This window comes from Vigna umbellata, chromosome 9 (assembly GCF_029865625.1).
Source record: "Vigna umbellata cultivar VRB3 chromosome 9, Vumbellata_1.0, whole genome shotgun sequence".
NCBI lineage: Eukaryota > Viridiplantae > Streptophyta > Magnoliopsida > Fabales > Fabaceae > Vigna > Vigna umbellata.
The window spans coordinates 4564580-4582529 of record NC_142173.1 but is presented as its reverse complement, the minus strand read 5'-3'; the positions used below and the strand labels follow the sequence as shown (position 1 = coordinate 4582529).

At 35.2% G+C, this 17950-nt stretch overlaps 1 long non-coding RNA gene across 9 annotated transcripts; it reads right to left on the bottom strand.

Moving 5' to 3' along the window:
- Positions 1 to 8120: 8120 nt before the first annotated feature.
- On the bottom strand, positions 8121 to 16402 carry LOC148192366 (uncharacterized). 9 transcript variants are annotated; one of them, XR_015782207.1, is made up of 5 exons: positions 15971 to 16402; positions 15533 to 15650; positions 15228 to 15315; positions 15039 to 15122; positions 8121 to 14733 (listed from the first exon to the last, which is right to left on the bottom strand). It is a non-coding gene; the product is annotated as an uncharacterized LOC148192366 (long non-coding RNA). The 9 variants fall into 9 exon arrangements; XR_015782214.1 differs by lacking the exon at positions 15039 to 15122; XR_015782209.1 differs by having other exon boundaries at positions 8121 to 15315; positions 15533 to 15669.
- Positions 16403 to 17950: the final 1548 nt, after the last annotated feature.

The window sequence follows — 17950 nt, the reverse complement described above, 5'->3', positions numbered from 1 at the left end:
AGGCTGCTACGGTCCTGGTCCTGGTCCACTTCATTCAGCTTTGTTGCTCAACTTTGTTATTGCTTCTGGAATCAATTCTCTTGGTCTCTCCTGATCAGTTTCCTACAAAGTAAATGCAGAGCTGCAATCAAAATTTCCTTAGCTAGAACAAATTGCACAATGAAAACACATAACAGTAAGAACTTCCCTTTTATTCTCTGGCCTTCACGTGTGCACTTGTTGATCCTGGCAGCTAATAAAATTGCTTTTGCTCTCAAATGACAAATCCCCTAATTAAATGGTTGGTCTATCTTGCTGTAAACTCTACTGAGATTCTGCTGCTGCTTAAAATTCTTGACTCCAAATGTTTATCAACTCTGCACACAACACTCCTAGTCTGCACTTTATCCCTGCACTGATTTAGTTCAAATTTGCACAATGAAATTACACCAATTCCAGCAAAATACACATAAACATGGATATTAAACCAGATGCAAATGGGTGTAATTCAAGGCTGAAACCAAACTGATTAAACAACCATCCAGACTAATCAAAACCTGACCAATCCAATGCAATGCAAAAACAATTCCAATTCAGAATGGCTAATCCTAGTCTACAAAAACTATCATACCAGGTCAACCTTCAAATAATGCTAAGCAATAACAAGCTATAACAGGAATAGTTCAGCCAAAATAGAAGTAATTTAAGGTGAAAGAAACTCCCTTCAGTTTAACACTCCCACGTGAATTGCTTCTGCTTCTGGTTGCTTAAGCTAAACTCTGTTGAAGTTCTACAACTGTATCAGTGGAGGTTCTGGTCTGTTGCAACTATTTAAAAGAATCCCAAACACATTATTGATTCTGCAGAAGTAAACAGTTAAAGCACAGTTATGTAAAAACTGATTCTCTCATACAAATATGCCAAGGAATTAGGCTAAGTCAGCCTCACAAAACTCACAACACTCAAGGCTTCTCTTTTGAAATTTAAAGCACATAAATGAAAAGGTTTGGAAGGGAGATTCTCCCTTGGCAGTTCAAGGCTTGAGAGTCTTTTAGACCACCACCACCTAAGATGCTACCAAGCACACAAACCTCCTTTCAAATTCCAGAAATCCAGAGTGTACAAACTTCTCAATCAAGAATGGCTAGGCTAAGGTCAAAATCAGAAACCAGAACAGAACAGGACAGCCACAAGACAATGACAGCACATCAGATAATGAAACTGACTCAAGATCAGATTATGAAAACAAACAAAGCTCAAATTAGAACAGCTGAACAGATTTTACATGTGAAAGACAAAACCAAGACATTCAACAATGACAAGCAAGAAACAAAACTTTTGATCAAAGTGAGCACTCAAACTGAACCTAACAATAGCTCTAGAAAAGATTTTAAAAGCAATTAAAAACCAAACAAGAAGCTGCTGAAATGTTTAAGAGAAATCCAGTTTCTATCAACAATTTCTGATTTTGGTATTTCAAAAATTTACACACACTAGACTGCACTGACCTAATTGGTTTTTAAAACTGTTCAATGACTATTTTTATTGATTGTTCTCAAAAAAGTTTTTTTTTTATGGTCAAACCTGTTGCTACAGTCCAGATACAAGATTCCAGAAATCAGAATTTAGCACACAATTTATGCAGCAACTTGTGAAGGAAAAATGGTCAAAACTTGGTGGTCTCAAGAGTCTAAATATGTATGGCAGCTAGAACTCATAATACTTTTGCATCAACAAGTTTAGAGCATGAATTCAAACTGGTTTAAATAGCTTAAAGATGCAGAAACAAAGTCTTTCAAAATTTCAACTGTTCAGCCACCAGCTAACTCAAAATAAGCAACTCAACCAACAAAGAATTGACTCAAATGTTGAAACAACATGTGAACAAGTCACAGGACTCAAAAACAGCAAACAAAAGTTGAACAAAACACTATGAAATAGATGAAAGATGTTCAGCCATGATCTAAATGCCAAACAAATTTAAAACATAAATGGACTCAAACAAAGATAATGCAGATCGGCCAACTGCTGCAACAAGGTTAAACTGTGTTCACAAGTGCTACTAATCTAGGCTATGCCTTTCATTGATCTTTGCAGTATGCACTTGCTTTTTAACAGCAGCTCAAAATCCAGAAATGAATTTATCAAAAGAATCTTGACTAAAACATTTTTCAACTTTAAAGAATCAATTGGACTGGCCAATGGATATCTATCAACCAGCTCATTCATTTAAATGTTTCATTGCTTTTGCGGTGTGATAGAGTTTATACCAAGGCTCAAACACAATTTGACGATCAAATGCACAACTGAAATCAGTTTTAGGACATTCAAAAACTACATCAGTTTCAACCAATGCACATGACTTTTAGACAAAACTGAACTTGGATTTCAAAAGAAAATTGACTCAAAATAGAATGCACCGATTTAAAATGATGAAACACTGACTCAAACACAGAAAAATGCACAGATGCACCTAATCAGAATATAAAACTCAAAACAAGACAGTAAAAGAAATGATGAACAACGCATAAGCTAAACAGATCAACACGATTTGAATCAAAGACGCGAGACAAAACAAAAAGCAACACTGAATCAAATGAAACAAAACTCAAAAGAGAAACAATGAACGAAACAGAAATGCGAAAATAAAAGAAGTTAAACGCACAGCGTTAAACCAGAACATAGAGACAAACACAGATTGCAATAAATCAACACAAGACATTCAATGAAGATAATGAACAATGCGAGAAATTGAAGAACAAACTCAGAATCAAGACAGAATCAAGACATAACTAGAAACAAAGACAGAGACGCGAATCAAACGCAAGAACAGTAGAATCGAAACAGAGACGCGAAACACTTAACTCAGAATTAAACCGAACAACTCAGAATAGAGACGAACCGAGATACTTACCTTCGAAGCGTGTTCGACCTTGCTCTGAATACCACTTGATGGACGAACGGCTGAGGAGAGGACGAAGGTGCGTGTCGCGATGTCCTTCGAAGCTTCCTCCAAAGATGAACGCAGCGGAAAATGATGACGAAGCTCTAGATTGAGAGCTGACTCGAAGGAAAACTACTAAACTATGAAGAGACTCAAGAAAACCCTAATATCTAAGGTTTAAACGGTGGAGATGAAGGAAAATAGAAAAGGTCGAGGAAACCCTAGCGAAGGCCATAGATCGAAGAACTGTTCGGTGAAGATGAGGTTCTATGGCCGAAAAGGATGAAGTGAGAGGGAAGACGAGGTAGAATGTGGCTTACAATCGGTGAAAATGGGGAAAACGACAGATCTGAGGTTGGAGACAATGGAACTCTCGAGAGCGAGAGTGAGACGCTCTGAAACGTGGATGGATGTGCGAGAGTGAAGGAACGAGAAAGAGAATGTGGATGTGCGTGTCTGAGGCGCGAGGGAAAAGAGGACGCGTGTGCTGAAGCCACTGACGCGGATTGGAGCAATGGTGCTGTTGCGTGATGAGAGAAGCACGGTGGTATAGAAAATGAAAGTGAGAGAGGTGCTTGGAAGGTGGCTAGAGGGAGTCTTTGGACTCTCTAACCTGACTTTCAAGAGAGAATTGTTTCTATTTCAGAAAACTTAATTCTCATTAATCTCAAAAGTAACAATACAATAGAGGAGCTGAGTATTTATAGTAACCCATGCTCCTTAAGAGCTAAACTATAAAAGATAAAAATACAAAAGGAGGACTACATCAAGTACGATTCCATCAGCCTCCTTCAAACGTGCCATGGCAGCCCTGGCTTGCTCACTCCACCCAAACTGAGCATGAAAAAACCCTTGTGATAAGTTTGTTCTTGCACCTATTAATATGAGGTAATACCTTACTTTACAACTTTAAAAATAATGTATTATTTTCAAAGTTAGATGAACAAGTTCTAATTTTTTTGATTCATTTGAAATTGTAGCCAACATTGGGTCTTGCTAGGAATCAATCTTAAATTGTTGATAATTCATTGTCTTGACCTAGTGGCGGTAGACATTAGAATGAGGCAAGATTTGAAGAAATTGTTTGACATGTAAGAATATATGTGTGGTATACTTTTAGCTCACATATATGTATACTTTTAGTTGTATTGTTTTTACTTATACATGCTTTAATTTTATTTATTTACTAGGGCTAGACAAACCTATCGAGCTCAAACAGGATACATGGTTTCAAAGTCTAAGTCAAACAATATAAAGTGGACAATAATTAAGGTATATTACTCTAGTATATTTTATGTGTAGTATAGTCTTGATTGTGATAATTTAATTGCTAAATGCCCTTATTTGACCTATGGTTCACGTTCTGGATGCTTGCATTGTACTTTTTAGGTGCATAACTTGTATTCTTGAATGGTTTAAGACTTATTTCCTTATTTCCCTGTTACTTATTTCCTTTTTGAAGAGTTATTTCCTGGTTAGGTGAATAACTTGTATTATTCTGAAACTGGTTAGAGGAGTATACAATTGTAATGAAAACATGACTTACTATTAAGAGTTTAAACTTGTATATGGTATATAGTTGTTTGTTACTATGCACTAAATTTGTTTGGAGTTTACTGGAGTTTTGGTGTGTTGTTATGTTCAAATTATAAAGATGTTTTTTACTTTTGGTTTTCTAGTGTCCAAAACAACCTAACGGCAATTATTGTGGGTATTATGTGTGTTGATATATGAAGAAAATTTTCACATACTGTGAATGAGGACAATTTCAACCGATGTAAGTTATCTTCATTATCATAATTAATTTGTAGTCAAAATTTAATTAAATAATTTTATATTATTTTTCTTTGTAGCAGTATTTTTCTAGTTGTAGATGTCAACACACTAGTGTAGTAAAAGGAAACGACACCAGTTATTTTCAGTTATACGCAATGGTTCATAAACCGAGGTATATACAGGCGAGGTAAAAAGGGGTAGCCCTTTTGCCTTGATTCAAAACCAAGGCAGTATGTGGGGGTCTTTTGCCTCGGTTGGTTTCGATTCGAGGCAGTAGATGGCTGTTTTTCTTCTTTAGAAAATGGGTTTTTTTTGCCTTGGTTGGTTTCGAACCAAGGCGGTAGATGCCTTTTTTTTTCTTCAGAAAATGGGATCTTTTGCCTATTCAAAATTAGTTTTTTATCTGCAATGGACAATGGAGACGGCAACAAAATAGATGAAGGCGGCGACGAACAGTCGAAGGCGACGAGGAACAGTCGAAGGCGACGAGGAACAGTCGAAGGCGGCGAGGAACAGTCGAAGGCGGCAACGAAAAAGGTGTTAGGGTTTTTGCCTCAGTTGGTGAGAGAACTGAGGCAGTAGGCCTATTTCGAAAAAGGTGTTAGGGTTTTTTCCTTAATTGGACAAAGAACCAAGGCAGTAGGCCTATTTCGGAAAAGTTGTCAGAGTTTTTTTCCCGGTTGGTCAGAGAACCGAGGCAATAGGCCTATTTTGAAAAAGTTGTTAGGTAAAAAGTTTGATTTGCATAGGGTTAGCAGGGTTTTTTGCCTCAGTTGGTCAGAGAACCGAGACAATGTATACCTTTAGACATCAGTTCTCACTAAACCGAGGCATATAGTGTGGCCAAAATTATGAAATTGCCACTGCGTTTTTATATGCTTCGGGTTTTTTGAAACCGAAGTGTAATGTGCGAGTGAAAAAACTCTTTATTTACTAGTGACAATATAATTATAGTCAAAAATTGAAGTTAGAAAAAAATGGTGTTTACATGCAATTAGTACATGCTTATATATTATCTTATAAAACAATGTTATGTAATGACACGTACTAGACAACTTAACGGTTATATTATTGTACCAATAGTTTTTATTCATACGAATGAACATTCTTTTTGACATATTTGTGTTTGTCATATTTTTTTTTAATATTTTATATTTTTTTGTATATAATGGAACCGAAAGATAGTGCAAGTTTGTACATATTCAAAAATTAATTATTTTTTTAAAAAAAAAATTTAGACCAATAGACAGCGCTTTTTTAAAAAGCGCTATCTATTGTCAAACCCCAATAGATAGCGCTTATTTAAATAAGCGCTATCTACTGGTGGTCGACAATTGATAGTGTTTTTTTAAACAAGCATTATCTATAAGTGTCTGACAATAGGTAATGCTTTCTTTAAAAAGCGTTTTTTATTGTCATACACCAATAGATAACGTGTATTTAAATTAGCGCTATTTGTTGGTGTTTGACAATAGATTGCACTATTTTTAGAAGCGTTATCTATTAATAAATAGCGCTTAAAAAGAACTGTCTATGTTAAAAAAGGCGCTATCTATGCATTCTTTTTTTAGTAGTTTAATAAAAGAAAAAGGACATGGTTTTAACCTAAGAAGCACAGGCACCATAGGGTTAAAACAATTACCCATTTAGGTTTTCCTTTATAATCTGAAATCTTTATAAGGTATTCGTTCCTTTCTCTATTATATTTTGTTTTTTAGTGTCAAATGGCAATGCTTTTGGGTAAGGTTTTAGTGTGTACTTGTTTAATGTCTTTTATTTCTTTGCATGCCTGGGTATTTATTTACATAATATAATTGTTCCATGGTTTCTAAATAAATGATTCGTATTTGAGTTTATATGCTTTTGTAGGTGGACTTTTCCTTATATATATTTAATTATCGTTAAAGTTTTTCATTGATACGTTCTTTTTCACATTTTACTCATTATATTTATTTCACATTTCAAAGCACCAACGAACGTCGAAACCACCATTAACGTGGTTTTTGAAGGTTTTCGTCGTTTCTTTGGCCAATCCTTTGATATTGGTCGGTGGGTTTGAGTTGTTTTTAAAAAAAAATTTACCATTTAAGGGTTGTTTTATTTGATGGATCTTATTCTGATTTTTCTGGAGCTTATTTGGTGTAGTGTAGGTAGTTCCAATGGAGGAAGTTGGTCAAGAGAGTCAAGTTTGTCATGGCAGGAAGAAGGTACGTGAGATTATATTATATTTTCATAAAATTAAGGTTTTTGTTGTGTAAGTTATTTTTGTGAAATTATTCTTTTGGAATAATTTGACTACATGAATCTATACGCCTACCTCAATTTTGATGATGGTTAAAATTTCATTTAGTAATGTCCTTGAAATATTACTTAACATTTCATTTGATTACTAGGTTCTCTTCAATGATTTCAAACCAAAGAATGCAAGCAAGCATGTTGACTTGTGTTGATCGCAGGAACACTGTGATAGTTGAACCAAATCCCTATGATAGTGTTTTTTGATGATGACAACACATTGATAATAGAAACACATGAATATGTACTGTGGTATATGTCATATGTTGTATGTGTTTATGATTATTGTGAAATATGCACATATTGTGATTGTTACATGTGTTGAACATATAATATGTTCATTGTTGCATACTGTGTTAGTAAAGTGATCATACCTGTGTATGCATAATGTATGTTTTGGTGATATGGAAATCATATGCACAAAAGCATATTTGAATGACCAAATCAATTATAGAGGTGTGATAATCAATTCAAGTCATTAGATAGCTTGTGTTTTTAAACTAAGGCAAAACAACTTGTTTTGAATCGATTACATTAGTTGGTGAATCGATTAAAACACGTGTGTTTGCACATATCCTTTTCAAATGTGTTGTGTTGTGAATTAAAAAGAAAAAGTTTTGAAAAATGTGTTAAGTGTTGAAACTTAATCAATTATTAATTTGAAAACTGTTTCATGCTTGTTATAAATGTTTCAACGGTTATATTTTTAAATGTGTTGACTAAGCATTAAATAGAAATCGATTGCATTAATTGCGTATTCAATTAAGGAGCTTAATTGGTTATAAATATGTCACAAGTATTTAATGTAACCGATTAGATTAAAAGAGTAATCGATTAAATTACGTCTAAATTGACTAAAACAAATTTCATATCTTATTTAGATTGTGCTAACACTACTACCAACTAAGTGATCCACAACAGCCAATCATTAACAAAAATACAAACATACCCTCACACTAAGTCTATGTAATCAATTTGGACATCATTAGGGCACAAATAATTAATACAACCATAGGAATTCATAATTCCAGCATTGAGATCATATTGTAATGAAACTACCAGATACCTACATGACAGTATTCAACATATCACAGCATATACATGGCCAAAAGTGCAAGTCACCGAATAGGAAAATTAAGAACAATAGCATTATCATTCAAGAAAGGTAACAACAGAAGTATGCTGAAAATTAAAAGCCAATGACAATTAGGGACACGATGAACAATGAATTTGAAGGACTAGACGAGAAAAATAAAAGCATGGAAAAAAAACATTAGAAGGTGCTTCAATTCATTATCAAAGTAAAACGAAGTTCAAGATCATGCATCCTCACCATATCATTTCCGCTCACCCCAAAAATTCCAAAGATACACAAACACTTGACAGCCCCATAGCCCCTACTTTAGTCTCATTCCTTCATGGGTTTATGATGGAATCGTACTTGACGTAGTCCTCTTTTTGTATTTTTACCTTTCATAGTTTAGCTCTTAAGGAGCATGGGTTACTATAAATACCCAGCTCCTCTCTTGTATTGGTACTTTGAGATTAATGAGCATTGAGTTTTCTGAATCAGGAACTATTCTCCCTTGAAAGTCATAGGCTAGAGAGTCCAAAGACTCCTTCTAGCCACCTTCCAAGCACACTCTCATTCTTCCATTTCTCCAACATTCCACGGTGCTTTCTCTCTCATCCTCCACGCTGACTTCTCACTGCCACATCTCGTGCACGCGTCAGCTCCTCCTTACATCACCGCTCCAACGTCTCATCCACGTCTTCAAACCGCGCCTCTCATTTCTTTCTTCACGCACATCATACCCGCACATTCACATTCTCTCTCTCGTGAGAGTACTTCTCCGTCTCGCAGAACCACATCTCCTTCTTCCTTCATTTCTTTGCTTCGTTTCAGCCCTTACAAACCTCTCCACCAAACATCTTCATCCAAACTTAGGGTTCCTTCATCATTCTCATTTTGCCTTTCAATTTCACCGATTGTTTTCCCCTTTCTACCGTTTAATCCACCTTCCGCCGAACAATCTAGGTTTTCCACCGTTTAAACCTTAGATCTTAGGTTTTTCTTGAGTCTGTCTCTCGATTTAGAGCTTCGTCATCATTTTCCGCTGCGTTCATCTCTGGAGGAAGCTTCGAAGGACATCGCGACACGCACCTTCGTCGTCTCCTCGGGCGTTCGTCCATCAAGTGGTATCAGAGCAAGGTCGAACACGCTTCGAAGATAAGTATCGATTTCCTTGTGTCTTTTCGCTTTGTTTTGATTCTGAGTTGTTCGGTTTAATTCTGAGTTAAGTGTTTCGCGTCTCTGTTTTGAGTTTTCTGTTGTTCTTGCGTTGTTTCGCGTCTCTATTCATTCATCTTATTTTGTCTCGGTTTGATTTTGATTCTTTGCGTTTTGTTCCGTCAATTTCTGAGTTGTTCATCATTTTCCTGTACTGTCTTGTGTTTAACTTTTGTTCGTCATTGAATCAATTCCATATGTTTGTTCTGGTTTGAAGTTGAACTATTGTGCATCTTATTCAGTGATATTTGTTTTCATGTGTTTAGGTTTCCAATTTCTGATTCTGTGCTTAAATTTGTGCTTTGAGTCTTATATCATTTTATTCGGTGAATCCAATTTGTTTGAGTCTTTTATTTTCTGAATCTTATTCTGTCATGTTCTAGTCTTGTGGTTTGTTTTAATTGTCATTTGAATTCGAGCTTAACTAGTTGTTGCTTATGTTTTGTGATTCATTTGAGTTGTTTGCACTGAGTAAGTTCTGTTCACCTTAAATAAGCTATGATATTTGGATAAATGAGCTTGGTGACAGATTTCAATGGTGGAGATAATGAATCTCATGTTCTTGAATCTGTTTAATGATAGCTTTGCTTGGTTTCTGCCTAATCATTAACAAGTGCATACCAAGTGAGCAATGAAAGGCTTAGCCTAGCTCAGTTGCACATTGATTAATTAGCAGATTTGTTATTTGGCCAGCTACACCGAACTGGTTTTTCTTTGCAGAGTCTGTGAGTCATTCATACTTGGTTTTAAATTCTTTGCCAAGTTCTGATTCAAATTTTTCCAGTATTGACTTTGTTTCATTGGCATCTATTGAGGTATATGAATCTGCAGAATTGCATTAAAATTGTTTACAACAGTGATTGAACTTAGTTTGAACTTCTGAGTTTGTGATCCATAGTGTGCATTCACTGTTTTCACTTTGCTATCAATTCTGCAATTGAGAATAAATTTTTGGTCACTCAAAGAAGCCTAAACCAGTGGTATCTGAAACTATAAATGTGGCTGAGAGTGATTAACCTCTTATTTTCCTTTGGATTTTTTTTCTTTGAGTTGAACCATGTTCACTTTCCTTTGGCAAAAATCTGATTAAGTTGCAAAACTGATTAGGTGATCTGTTGTGAACTGTGACTAAAAACAGCAAGTTCTAAAGTGTTATCCAACTCAGATTTGGCTATCAAATTGTGAAAAAAAAAAAAAAAAAAAGCAAAGAGAGCTGGTGCAATTCACAATATTGTTCACTGTTTCAGTAAACTATCTCTGCCAAAATCAAATAAGATATAACTTTCTTCAATCATAACTGGTTCAACTTAAGTCCTTTTTTTTTATTGTTTTTAAAATCTGTTCTAGTTCTATTCCTTAGGTTCTATTTGTTGTGCTTACTTTGATCAAAAGCTTTATTTCTTGCTTGTCATTGTTGAATGTTCTGGTTTTGTCTCAGTGCACGTGTAAACTCTGATCTGCTGTTCCTAATTGAAGTTTTTGTTGCTTTCATAATCTGATCAAGAGTTGATCTTGAGTCAGTTTCTCTACTGTGCTATCATTTTCATTATCTGGCTTACATTGTTGGTGGTTGTCCTGTATTGTCCATTACTCTGTTTAGCCTAGCCTTTTCTGAAATGAGAAGCTTTTACACTTTGGTTTCTGGAATTTGAAAGAAGGTTTGTGTGCTTGGTAGCATCTTAGGTGGTGGTGGTCTGAAAGACTCTCCAACTGTGTACTGCCAAGGGAGAATCTCCCTTCCAAACCTTTCCATTTTGAGTGCTTTAAGCTTTAAGAAAGAAACCTAAGTTTGTGAGCTTTGTGTGGCTGCATCTAAAAGCCAAATATTCTTGTTGAGAGTGTGTTGTAATTTTAAGGCTGCAATAAGTTTTGAACTTGAATTGTGTGCTAATTGTTTACTTGTGCAGCAAAGTAAGTTTGGTTAAGCTGGAATATAACTATTTGATCACCAAGAGAAATCTACTTCTGCCAGTATCTTAATTCCTGCCTCCTTATGTTTGTAAAATTCTGATTCAATTACTTTTGGTACTTCTGCGTATGACTCCCATTTCATTTTCTCTTATATATACTACCATTGGGAGTATATGTTGCTTTGTGGTGCAGATCTGAACTAAAACAGTGCAGGGAGAAAGTGTACAATAGAAGAATTTTAAGCAGTAGCAAAATCTCAGTATAGAGTCTGGAGCAAGCTACAAGCAGTCATCTGAACTGAAGGGAGTTTCTTTCACCTTAAATTGCTTTTGTTTTGGTTGAACTATTCTTGCTATAATGTTGAATCTGGTATGACAGTTTTTGTACACTAGGATTAGCCAATCTGAATTCTGAATTGGAATTGTTTCTGCATTGCATTGGATTAATCTGATTTTGATTAGACTGGGTGGTTGTTTAATCCGTTTGGTTTCAGCTTAGATTTTACATTTCTTTGAATCTAGTATAATGACCATTTGCATGTGTCTAATAGAATCTGGTTTGATTTTGGTGTGTGTAGAACTGATTTGTTTGAGAGTTTAGCTTGAGCAGGAAATTACTGAGAAAACAGCAACCTAAGCATTTAATTTGGAAGCTTTGAACTAAAGGGAGTTATCTAGTTTAATTGCTTCTGACTGTTTAAACTCTTTTGGATTTAAATTGTTCATTGTTGAATTACATGATCTGCTGAATTGGTGTGAATTATCTGTGCAGAGTTGTTTTCATTGGAATTCAAATTGTCCAAGAGTTTAATTGAGCAGCTGCAGAATCTCACTAGAAAGTTTGTGCAGCCAAGAGAAAGGGAAGTTCTTACTGCCCTATATTTTTGTGCAAACTAGTTTTACTAAGGGTGTAAGTGACAGCAGCCTTGATTCATTTGTGTTGCAGGATTGGACAAGTTAATTTCTGGATTAGGCTGAGAGAGGTAGTTGAAGGCTACATTTTGATTAAGTGAAGCCCTGCAGTAGTGAACCGTACCCAGAATATTCAAGAACAAGACTAGTAGCATAGCTTGTTTTCTTTGTAATTGTTTTCTTCAATTTGTTTGTAATAGGCTTGTGTTAGCCTACTGTTAGCTTTAGCTTTAGTTTTGTAAAAGGGCCTTTTATAAAGTCCAAGTTATTTGGAAGAGTCCTTGGTGCTCTTTCAAACTCTTGGCAACTTTACTTGCTTTCATTTTAGTATAGCTAGACAGGTGAGTGTGTCTTGTTAAGCCTCACCATAGGAGTAGACTTTAAATATTGATTTGCTTTATGTTTTACGTTTAGGGGTGATTTAGGCTAAAAGGGATTAAACTCTAAGCCTTATCACATTAGAGTCCGAGAGTCTAGTCTTTTATTTGTGCTTAATTGTATGTGTTTGTTTTTGAGTTGTGTACTTTGTTTCTAAAGGTGATTTTAGTTTAAGGGGTAATTAGTTAGTAGCCTAAGACATTTCTGGCAAGGCAAGACTTGGTACTTAAGCAGCTCCTTAGCTCACCTCTCTTACCTGGGACTTGTCTAAGTGAAAGTTTTGAACCCTTTAGATTAAGAAAACTTTTAAAAACAAAGATGTCTTCTTATGGTTCATATAGGTCTTCTAGGTTAGATAATGTTGATGAAATGTTCAAACAAGCTAGGAATCTTCCATCTTTTGGTAAAGACATAGGTGCATTAACATACCTAGCTTGGGAAAAAGAAATTGATAAAATAAATCCTTGGTTTTGTGAAGGAAGTGAATATTATGTTCTTAGTATATATCTCTCTAAGTTAGAAGTGCATGCAAGACAGTGGTGGAATGAAAGACAATATCATGTTAGGAAAGGTAGAAAGTCCTCCATACGTGATTGGCATGATTTAAAAGCTTGCATGAGAAGAAAGTTTGTGCCTTCACGCATTAAAAGAAACCTAGAACTAATTAGGGATTGCATTAATAATGGAAAATTATTTCTTGAGAGTTTAAATGATCATGGGTTTCTTCGTAGAGAATTAGAATTTGGGGCAAGACTTAAGGAGATCAGGGATAAGAAAAGAGAACGAGAGATTGAGAGAAAAGAAAAGGAAGAAAAGAAAGAAGAAGAGAAGAGAGAGAGAGAGAGAACAAATAGAGAAAAGAGAAGAGAGAAGAAGAGAGGAATTAAGAAGAGAAGAAGAGAGAAAAGAAGAAAAGAGAGAAAGGCAAGAAAAAGAGAAGAAAGAAAAGGAGAAATTGTTACTGATGACAAATCCTATTCTTTCAAAAACTGTGGAACCTAAAAGGGAAGGTTTCCAAATCTTTACTTCTTTTTCAATAATTGATTACTTTTCAATTTTTGACTTCTCTTTCAAACCAATTGTCATGAAAACATTTTCAAAATATGACAATTCAAATCTTGAGTTATTGTTATCTTTAAGAAAACAATTAACTCAAGATAAAATTGAATTTGGACTTCTAAGATTTTCAAAGATTACTAATCAAAGTATTAGAAGTTCTTATTCTCTTGTTTTTAAAGAAAAATTCTTTCTTGGATTGATATTAACCGAAGATATATTTGATGTGTATTGCAGATTCGTGTTTGATCCAGGAGGAAGAAAACTAGATCTAAAAGAATAAGGCCATTCTAAGATGGCCATGCTCCCAAAGATTGTGTGGAGCTTCTTCATAAGGCGATTGCCAGATTTGAGGACAAATCTTTTTTTTAAGAGGGAGGGTATGATGGAATCGTACTTGACGTAGTCCTCTTTTTGTATTTTTACCTTTCATAGTTTAGCTCTTAAGGAGCATGGGTTACTATAAATACCCAGCTCCTCTCTTGTATTGGTACTTTGAGATTAATGAGAATTGAGTTTTCTGAATCAGGAACTATTCTCTCTTGAAAGTCATAGGCTAGAGAGTCCAAAGACTCCTTCTAGCCACCTTCCAAGCACACTCTCATTCTTCCATTTCTCCAACATTCCACGGTGCTTTCTCTCTCATCCTCCACGCTGACTTCTCACCGCCACATCTCGTGCACGCGTCAGCTCCTCCTTACATCACCGCTCCAACGTCTCATCCACGTCTTCAGACCGCGCCTCTCATTTCTTTCTTCACGCACATCATACCCGCACATTCACATTCTCTCTCTCGTGAGAGTATTTCTCCGTCTCGCAGAACCACATCTCCTTCGTCCTTCATTTCTTTGCTTCGTTTCAGCCCTTACAAACCTCTCCACCAAACATCTTCATCCAAACTTAGGGTTCCTTCATCATTCTCATTTTGCCTTTCGATTTCACCGATTGTTTTCCCCTTTCTACCGTTTAATCCACCTTCCGCCGAACAATCTAGGTTTTCCACCGTTTAAACCTTAGATCTTAGGTTTTTCTTGAGTCTGTCTCTCGATTTAGAGCTTCGTCATCGTTTTCCGCTGCGTTCATCTCTGGAGGAAGCTTCGAAGGACATCGCGACACGCACCTTCGTCATCTCCTCGAGCGTTCGTCCATCAGTTTAACTTTCAACAATTGTTGTCACTCTTTGTCCCTATGCTCTATTGCAAAAGTCAACATTTAAAAAAAATGATAGATAACATATTCTCCAGAACTACAAGCTGTAGAGTTCATATCATCCAAAAACTAACTATGCCTTGGATGTATTAGTAGTATTGCGAATAAAGTATTGAGCGAGAAAGCTGCAAAGTTCTACATGAACTAAGCAGTCAACAATAACAAGTGATATAAGCTGAATTTACTACAGAAAAATTAAAATATATAGACAGTTATATCAAAGGGGGGTTAAAGTACGTTTTGTATCGGTAAGTTGTTTAGAAATAAAAAAATTCATTAAACTCAATACCTTGCTGTAACGTGCATGGGCAACAGAAAATTGAGTTTGATCTTTTACAACTGGGAAAGAAGAATCACCCGTACCATCTTTTTTCTAAAATGGGAAAGAAAAGCTATATATCTTCGTAACTTACAACAAGAAATATCACATTCTAAGTGAACCATAAAATAAGACTCTCTATTGATAATTGATACTTACCTTCTCATACACGTACAAATTACCATCATAATGAGAAACAACAAAAGCACCACCACCTCTAGGCACCCAAACAATGCATGTACAACAACTGTTCAATGCAAAACCAATTAAGAGTTGCAATCAGAATCTTTGACATAACATTCCAACACATTAAATTAAAGCTCTAGAAGTTAGCCATACAACTATAAGAACTCACAATTTAGATAGTGATCTCTAACTTCTCTACCACTTAATGAAAAGCATTACAAGCACTGATACCAACATTCACATAATTTACCGACTTAAGTAATACATTTAAGACAAACCTCGTGGATACCATCAAAAAAACTTTTCCACTGACTGGGAAAACCATGTTCTCATTATTGGCTCAACTCAGCATTTTTTAGGCCGACCAATCTACTAGATTTGAATAGCACCCCTGTTCTGGAAGGCATCAAATAATCTAAAAGAATAAACCCTTAACCATAATCATTATCATAGAAAATGCTTAGACATAATCAATTATAAATTTTTATATTTATAATTATTTTTGGTTGAAATTTAAAGAACAGATAGGACATAATAGAAACCACATAATGGGAAGTTTTTTCCTCACTAATCAGACAACAGTTTCATAATTTACGAAACAACATGATACACGTATCAATAATAGCAATTCATATCTTTAAAACAGAAGCAGGATTGACACAGAACATAACAGATGGCATAAACCAAGTTAAACAACAAAAATTTGCTCCCCATACCTGGTTTGGTTCTCTCTTTCGATCCTCCCTTGGAGGTCTGATGCCCAAACCTCTCCAAAAACGACTATCTACTACTTCTCACAGTCTCGCCTTCGTCTCTCGCTCCTTCCCATTTTGGCCCCCAATCACCGTTGTTCATCTCAACGAGTCACGCCTGTTATGGATTTGGCATTGAAGGCTCTCTCCTCCTTTCTCTCGTGCTCACGCCGCTATTTCCCCCATTTGGCCAACCCTAGGTTTTTCTCGATTTTGGGCAAAAAGAAAAAGAGAAGAAAGAGTGAAGGGAGAAAAAGAGGAGAATTGAACTAACCTTTTAAAACCAGTGACGAACAAAAACGCGGGATGCAAAGGTGCTCGAAGGAAACAACCACGTTTTCAGAGTTTATGAATGAAAAACAAGGAAAGAAGAGAAGGGAAGAAACAAAATAGGACGAAAAGCTTTTAATTTTTTTTTATAATAAATAGATACACCTTTTTTAAATAAGAGTTCTTTTTGGTTTATTTTAAAATTTTAATTAAAAATAATAATATAAATAAAATATAGATAGTGTTTATTTAAATATATGGTGTCTAAATGGATAGCGCTTTTTGCAAAAAACGTTATCTATTGATTTATTTCAAATTATAAATTAAAAAAAGTAAAATTAATTACCTATAGATAGTGTTTATTTAAAAAAGTGTTATCTATTGTTATAGGTATATATAGCATTTTTTTAAAGAAGCTCTATCTATTGTTCCGCATATTCATATATAGCGCTTATTTAAAAAAGTGCTATCTATTGAGCATTATCTATAGTCAATTTTATAGTAATGTAAAAAGTTTTGCAGAGGTGATCAAACGCTCCAAGAAACAAGGAATTGAAGTGGTGGGTTATTCTTGAAGATTTCTTGAGAGACAAGCTTGACTAATTTGAAGAGTTTGATCTTTCTGCACAACTGAGGTGTTTGCTGTGTGATAAGGAGAAGTTTCGCAATCTGTATGTTGATGTTCCCTGTGCGTGTTTCCAGGAAGAAGAACGAGGAGTTATTGTACTTTGAGAGGGTTCTTAAACGGCTGACTACAGGAGAGGATTGTTCTAGCTGCAGGGTTTTTGTATTTGGCTATATTAGATTAGTGAGTTAGAGAGGTGATTTACATTTTGACAGTGTGGTCGTTGTAAAGCCCTTCTTGTAAAAACTCACACCTCTATAGTGCAAATTAGCTTTCAATCTCAGGTTGATTGAAAGGACATTAGATGAAGGTATTGAGGCCTAACCAGTATAAAACTCAGAGTTTGATTTTTCTTCTCCCTAACTCTCTACATTAATCGATTGCTTACTGTCATGATTGGAATATGCATATTGTTATATTGCATACACATTTCTTGTTGTTCAATAAAGGTTTAAAGATTCACGTTATTTGCGAAAAAGATTTGAAAAATAGGTATTTTTATAAAACACCAATTCACCCGTCCCTTTTGAGAAACAAAGCTCGTCATTTCTAACAACTTGGTTATTGAGGTTGTTCATTCATTAATGGGTCTTGAACATTATAACCCTGCATTGAATTACTATTTGATGTTGTGATATATGGTTGATTTATGTTGTCTTTGTTGCTTGACTTACGTCATTGTCTTGCTTCTTGACCTTGTGAATATGAGCTTGATTATGTTGAATAATCAATTATTGATCTGAAATTTGTGAAAGAAGAGAGATTTTGATTTCTAATATATGTTATGCTGCAAGTTCTTCTCTAAAATTGTTGTGTTGTTGTGATACTTCTCGGCTAGCCCCAAAGAGAAGTGGAGAGAATTGTCTTTCTCATATTTTATTACTTATTAGTTATGCATCTTTTGTTAGAAATCTCGCCTTGAGTGTAATACGTCTAAACCTTTTAAACTTAATTCATGGTTATGAAATATAGATGTCCCATGCTTTCTCAATTATTTATGATTTGATCTGATGCATTCTTTGTCAGAAGAAGATTTTATGTTAGTTGAC